Raw genomic sequence first — 8,036 nt, 5'->3', positions numbered from 1 at the left:
ACTAAGCCTCTACACAGCCCCACCCAAACTACTTTTTTTAGTGATGCGTTTAAAATCTCAATCCTGTAAACAGATCTACTGTTTCCTTAGGAAATGAAATGTTTCTAGGCAGAACTGGGGAGAGGCGGGGGCTGGGTAGGTGGAGGGGACTACTGGAAGCTGTTGTAATCAGGAGTTCCAGAACTCCTGAGAGAGCCCAAATATTACTCTTCACAAGGCTTGGCCATATTCTCTTCAGTTAAGGGTGTCGATGGCAGTTTTCTGGTAGTCTGTCACAACTAGACACATATGAAAGAGGAGCAAACCCATGCAGCTTCTAGAACACAAATCTGGAGAAAGAGAAAGTGCAAGTATCCTTCTGTCACTGTGGTCATGGCCTCGCACTGATCCTAAACTATGGTTTTGTGATTGATGGAAGTGGTAAGAAAGACTATTCTCTCCTTTGCACTTATCTATTATTCTCACAAATCAGTTAGGCCCTTAGCTCCATCGGGCATGTTCTATCCTATTTCTTCAGCAGTTAGTGTTGGGAAGGCAAGAACTTTGTGTCTTATACACTGTATTGTAACATGCATACATAAGTGTGAAGTAAAACCAGAATTATTGTGGTTTCATTTTCTTCCACTGTTTCTTGTACAATGAAAGAATAGGTTTAATCTTGTACTTAATTTGCATCCTTTGCTCCTCTAGTCCTGTTAAATAATTCAACAGAAGGCAGTAACTTAGTGGTAAACAACACACTGTTTCCCCTGGTTGGTACTTAGTAAACTTTAGCTCCTGCAATCTGTTCTCAGAGAATGAATCCCATCATTCCGTTAATCATTTTAGTCACTCCTCTCTGGATCCACTCAATTAGAGTACATCTTTTTGGCAAGAGAAGTACTCGAGTTGAACAGTCTTCCCATATGTTGTCTCAGAAGAGTGGTAGGGGAAAGACTTGAATCTTACGTTCATGGCTCAATGACTCTAATCATTTGGCTGATGTAGTCCCTGAATATAGTAGGTATTGAACAAATGCTTGTGAATGAGCAATATTGACTATGGACTTATGACCATTCACTGTTTTTTCCCATCTATCCCTTAAACATTTTACTAACATTTGGTTTCCTGAAAACTGATTTTATAACAGTAAGACTTTTAATGTATCTTGTGCTACTATCACAGATTTGGTTATTTCCATGTATCCACGCACACAAATGATTATGGTAGCTGCATGCATGGTTAGCCTATTTGCCATCCATTGCTGGACTGCAGCAGTATCAACGAAAAGATGAATAAGTGGAATAGCAAATAACCAAGAATTTTCCAAAAGGACGTTAAATATATACACATAAATATGTATAAGTGAAATAATTGACTTTATCATTCATCCAATTTGTTTTTCCTTTAATAGTTTTTAGTTCAAGAGTGAAGTTTAACATTTTATAAATTCTTTTCTTCATAGATTTTATTTTATTTTATTTTATTTTATTTTATTTTATTTTATTTTTATTTTAGAGAGAGAGAGTGAGCATAAGCAGGGGAGAGGAGCAGAGGGAGAGAGAATCTTAAGCAGGCTCCACGCTCAGCAAGGAGTCTGAGGTGGGGCTTGATCTCAGGACTCTGGGATTGTGACCTGAGTCAAAATCAAGAGTCAGATGCTTAACCAACTAAGCCACCCAGATGCCCCTATAAATTCTTTTTGTTTTTTTTTAATGTTTATTTATTTTGAGAAAGAGTGTGAATGCACAAGAGAGGAGGGGCAGAGAGAGAGCAGGGGAGAGAGAGAATCCCAAGCAGGCACTGTGCTGATTGAGCCCAATGCAGGGCTCAGTCTCATAAACCCTGTGATCGTGACCTGAGCTGAATTAAAAATTGGTCACTTAACTGACTGAGCCACCCAGGCACCCCTATAAATTCTTCGTATAATAAAATTCCCTGGGTAAAATTACAACTGGTCTTGAAAATTGACTTGATGTCTTGGACTTTAAATAACATATTTTTCAATCAACATTTTAAGGAACAAATCATAAATCATACTAAGGAGGGGTGCCTAGGTGGCTTAGTCAGTTGAGCATCCAACTTTGGCTCAGGTCATGATCTTGTGGTTCATAAGTTTGAGCCCTGCATTGGGCTCACTGCTGTCAGTGTAGAGACCTCTTTGGATCCTCTGTCCCCCTCTTTCTCTGCCCTTTCCCTGCTCACTCTCTCTCTCTCAAAAATAAAAAATAAGCACTAAAAAAAAAAAAATCACACTGAGGAAAAAAATGTATATACCTCATAAAAAGACACAAAGCATATAAGAAGAAAGGAAATTATAGTAAGCAAATAGTGCTTATATTTACTTCTGCTGACCCTAAACAGAATATGAGGCAATGTGCTGAATAAGAATTCTTCCAGAAAATCAGACATTGGTGAAAGGAGTTTTTAAAAGCAAAAATGTTTGTTCCTGTGTCTTATTAAATGTTCTAAGTTTACTTTCAAAATGATATGTGATATATAGAATATATTATTACATATTTTTATTTAAAAGAATGAAAACAGAAAGTCTCTTGAGAGATCACAAAGTATAAATGTGTACATTTGTCGATCAAATTCTCTGTCAGGGGTTGGCAAACTGGCCATATATTGTCTATGGCTGTTGTCATCCTACAGAGGCACAACAATGACCTACAAAGCTTAAAATATTTATTATTTGGATTATGGAAAAAAAGTTTGTTGATCCCCATTCATGGTTAAATACCCAGATTTATTCCTTAAAGTTTATTTATTTAGTTTGAGAGAGAGAGAGATGTGGGAGGGGCAGAGAGAGAGGGAGAGACAAAGAATCCCAAGTAGGCTCCACACGGATGCAGGACTCGAACTCACGAACTGTGAGATCATGACCTGAGCCGGAGTTGGAGGCTTAACTGACTGAGTGAACCAAGTGCCCCAAGAATCATTCTTAATTGAACAATCTTAGAAAGATTTTCAAGAAACCTGAAATAGTAGTAAATAATATACAGTATTTTCTAAAGCAGCAACCTGGTCAGAGAACACTCAAATGTTTGGTATATAAATTATATGAAGGGCTCTGACTTTACCTAAAAAGTAATCATGAATACAAATTGTCACTTCTGGGTGAAGATGTCTGACAGTAGATGTTTTCAGTCCTTTGTCTAATAGAAAGAAAGCACTCATGATAACTTCAGTGGCTATGGGGAGTGACTGCAGCATAGACACTATATCACTTGAAACTAAGTCATCATAAAAATTTGATTTAGAATGGCATAAGAGACTATTTTTTTTTTGGCAATATATACTTAATTCTCATAATAGAAGTGTGCCATATTTTTCCTAGATAATAAATTCAGTTTTTCTCATACATCATTCATTCATTTAACAAAAGTATATTGATCTCTTATGAGATAGGCAGTATTCCAGGTACTTGGGTTACAAAATAGAGTCCAAACTCTCTAGGAATTCACAACTTTGGTGGGAGATATAGAGACAGATAAAATACTCTATGTTATGGCAAACACCATATTAAGTTATGTAAAAGGATTAAGTGGCTAACTGTACATAAAGAAATTACATAAGACCACTTACCAAAAAAAGAAAGAAACAGAGATCAAGTAAACACAATTGAATGAACTGTTTTTTGAAGAGAGAATTCAACATTTCAACCATCCCCACCCCCACTAACTTTTGTGTTTATTAAAGATATATATGCCCATGGTTTAAAGAGGCAAACAGTTCCTCACTCCACTTCTGTTTCCTCTCCCAAGACATCTAGTCTCAATTTCTTTAGCTGGATCTTTTTGTTTTGACTCAGTTATCTCTAAAAATTGTACTTACATTATTATTTATTCATCTTTAAGTTTTTGGCATTAACTATTGACTTCTCACATTGGATAAATGAGGATTTAGCTGTCTTTCCTTGCTGAATATACATGTACACTTCCAATTCCCACAGTTGTTCTAATAAAGCATTATAATGTTATTAGGATCAAAACTTAGTATTTACATTATTATGTAAAGCTATTCACAGTTGAGCCGTGTAGTATTATTACATGATTCTTTTTCCTGACCCACATCATTTTTTTCTTTTCCATGATGTTAGCAATTGTCTTTTTTTTCCAGTTGCTTATGTATAAGTATCCTATGTAAAATTAGAAATTCAGTCTCGGGGCGCCTGGGTGGCTCAGTCGGTTAAGCGGCCGACTTCAGCTCAGGTCACGATCTCGCGGTCCGTGAGTTCGAGCCCCGCGTCGGGCTCTGGGCTGATGGCTCAGAGCCTGGAGCCTGCTTCCGATTCTGTGTCTCCCTCTCTCTCTCTGCCCCTCCCCCGTTCATGCTCTGTCTCTCTCTGTCTCAAAAATAAATAAACGTTAAAAAAAAAAATTAAAAAAAAAAAAAAGAAATTCAGTCTCAATTATTCCCCCAAAATTTAGACACAAGAGATGTTTTATTAATTTATTCTTTTTGAAAGTTATTTCTTGAGACTTTGCTCTGAAAATATCTGACAATACTTTACTTTTGTTATTCAGCCGTCATTCTGAGATTTCACCTTATCAGTTTCCTGGTGCTTCTCTTTACTCTCCCCCATGTGGATCTCCTGTTACTTGGGCCTGTGGTTTTCTTCTATTTTGGTTTCCTACATTGGAAAACCATATCCTTCATTAGTTTTCTGAGAAAGGGTACATGAGTGGTATGTGAAACATGTCATTAGTTTGTTCATTTGATTGTTAGTTTTGACTCAGTATAGGATAATGGGTTAGGTATTTTTCCACAGAACTTTGAAACCTTTTCTCCATTGTTTTCTATTAAGAAGTCTGGGTTCTTTTGGATTCTTCATACATTGTATATGTTAGTGTTCTGAAATTTTATAATAGTGAGACTAGATATGTATAAATTTTATTCCATTTAGCTACTTATTCAGTGTAACCTTTCATTCTGAAAACTCATGGCCTTCAATTCTAGGAAATGACTATTTTTGAAGATACCTTCCCCTTTATTTTTCTCTATTATATTTTTCTGAGGCTCTTATTATTCATATATCAAACCTCCTAGATTGGTCATCTTTTTCTTTTTTAGTCTCTTTGATCTTATTTTTTTTTTACTTTTTGCTTTTTTCTCTTATTTCTGGAAAGTTCTACAGTGCACGCTGTATTGTTTCTTGACTTTTCTCACTGATTACTTAGGATTAGCTTACTGTGGTTTGTTAAAAGTTTGCTACAATTTTTCAACATGCTTTCTACCATCCAAATCTTTTTTCTGTTGTCCTCATTTCCATTAAATGAAGGGTTAAAGAGGGTTAAAGAAAGAGGATGAAAACTTCAGCTATAATTTTTTTACTCTGCCTTTATTTTAAAAATTTTTTTAAAGTTTATTGATTAATTTTGAGAAAGAGCAAGCAGGGATGGGGCAGAGAAAGGAGAGGGAGAATCGCAAGCAGGCTCTGTGCTGTGAATGTGGAGACTGACATGGGGCTTGATCTCGAGAACTGTGAGATCATGACCTGAGCTTAAACAAGAGTTAGATGCTCAACTGACTGAGCCACCCAGGCACCCCATGATTTATTAAAATTTCCAAAGAAAATCAGCATTTGGCTTTGGATTAAATTATGAAAAATCAACCAAAAGTAATTAGGCAAATAGGTCCAGTTTGATTTTTTTAAGTTTTAAGAGAGAAGTGAAAAACTTCTTAGATATTAAGTTTTGTAATTAAGAACAGCGAATAAAATTTGTCAGCAATATAGAAACTATTATAAACAATGTGTTTGAATTTTATATTATGGTTTGGTTAGAAGTAGACACAGAGGGTAAACTGAGAAGACCTTGAAGTTTATATGGTAGACAAGGAACACAAGGGAGACAGGTGGAAAGATGAGCAAAGAAGCAAAGGAAAAAATAGAGTTGATTACAACAAACATAAAACAATATGCAGTTATGGAAATAGAACAAAAGAGTCAGGCCTGGCTGATGGGCTGGAGTGTTGGCTTGGGCTTCCTTAGGCCAGAGTCCAGAACAGAAGTGATCAGCTATGGAGACTGTACACTCATACATGGAAAATGCTTAGAGAGGATTTGATTTGGTTCAGAACACTTCCCTCCTCTCCCCCACCAACATGAAGTCACAATTGAAGGCAACAGAAGCATAATTTCAAACTCTCTTTGAAAAAGCATTCCCTATTCCTCTGACTGAGTTAGGATTGTTTCTGGACCATGTGGGGGCAACCTGTAGATCATTCTATGTTCCTTGTGGCCAGCTGGGAAGGGCGGGGGTTTGTCAGAGAGTGACATTTGTAAAATTAGAAAGGCTAAATAAAGAAAAATGGTTGTGGCTATATAGCAAAGGACCAGAATTAATTTAGAAGCTAGAAAGGACCCTAGAAAACAAAAGGAGAGGAAAGGAAAGGAAAGGGAAGGGAAGGGAAGGGAAGGGAAGAGAAGAGAAGAGAAGAGAAGAGAAGAGAAGAGAAGAGAAGAGAAGAAAAAAATGGGAATTACAAATGAGTGGATCTTTGCCATTGGTATAAATCTGGGTCACTTACAACTGTATTTTTCCATTTGTGTTTTGTCTGTGGACTGTGATTGCATAGTTGTCTAATAAATGTTTCATCATCTGAGGCTAACAATAGAGTTCATTCTAGAATACAATTGTTATATAACAAAATTCAGTATGTTGGAGAAAAAGTCAATCAACACAGTTTTAAGCTCTGCAATGTCCTTTGTTTGTAGGGAGTCAGGCATAAATGAGCATTTGTCATTCGACTCTTCTAGTGCATTTCCAGCATACTGTGCCTTGGGCATGACACATCAGAGTCTGGTGTTTATCTTTTATTACCTGCCAGACCCCTCTGGAAAAGAGCCTCAATGGAATTCATCATCTGCCGTGTTTGTTTCAGGTATACATATAAATACGTGTTGAACGCATTTGTTGGGGATTGTGGTTTCCAAAGTGGACTTAAATAAAAAAGTGTGAGATGGATGATGAAGGGGACCTTCTACAGGAGGTATGAAGTTAATGGTTAAAATGTTATTTACCAAAATACTGACAGCAAAGCTTTTTATTATTCTATGTGAACTATTTGAGTGCCAGTATGAATAAGGGCAGCATGATTATACTTGTTTTATGTCTGCTTCAGAGAAGTTGGTGAAGACACTCTCTCCTCTACTACACGTTGAGTTTATAAATATAATCAAAACTAAATTCAGAATTTGCATTAGAAAAGCTCATTTAGTTTGAATAATCATTGAAAATAACTTCACTAGGCACTGCATTTAGGAAGCATAAGGATGGTGTAGAATTCTTTTATGCATATTTTGGTTGTTTTTAAGAGCACAATCTTTGTTTTTCTCAAAGCTTTTGTCTCATAATAAAAATGCTTTGAGGTTAAGTGGCTAAAGGTGAGAACCCATTTTCAAATTATAATTGAAATGCATGGCATTTAAATAGTGATAGCCTCTCATCTGCTCTAGAATATATTAAAATACTCAGTTGTCAACATGTAGCACTTCTCACTAGTTTTTAATGGTATGTACCCAACTTTTGCTCTTGAATTTCTGACAGACCATTCTGGAAGACTGAAAGGTAGACTGGGAGGTGCATTGTGGTCGAATCTTGGAGAATGTGGGTTTTCTTTAGATGGATTTAAGAAAATAAAATACAAGAAGCACATCTACTAAGTGCAAAGCATAGTGGTAGGACGATGCACTGTGTTTGAAATAGAGGCATAGAGAAAATAGACCTGATCCCCCCTCCTCCATCTAGTGGAGAAGACAGCTTGAAGGCTAAGGAAGAGTGGGGTCACTGCTACGTAGAATGAGTGTGAGCTGTGTGCTTTGGGATGGAGACAACAAATGCACTTTCCACAAGGAAACTGGGTAACAGTATGTGAAGAAGGGATTCACTGAGGAGTAGCTGTGGCTCATCACACAGTGTCCTGTCATTGTCAGAGGTGTCAAATGATGGACACATTTAATAGAATGATTTTATCTGAAAGTAAATTTGGAGCTGAGAATAAATGATGACTTCGGGAAAGTAATTAGAATGCACATCATTACCTTTTTAAAA

The sequence above is a fragment of the Panthera leo genome, chromosome B2, assembly GCF_018350215.1.
Source record: "Panthera leo isolate Ple1 chromosome B2, P.leo_Ple1_pat1.1, whole genome shotgun sequence".
NCBI classification, from domain to species: Eukaryota; Metazoa; Chordata; class Mammalia; order Carnivora; family Felidae; genus Panthera; species Panthera leo.
This window is presented reverse-complemented; position numbering follows the sequence as displayed.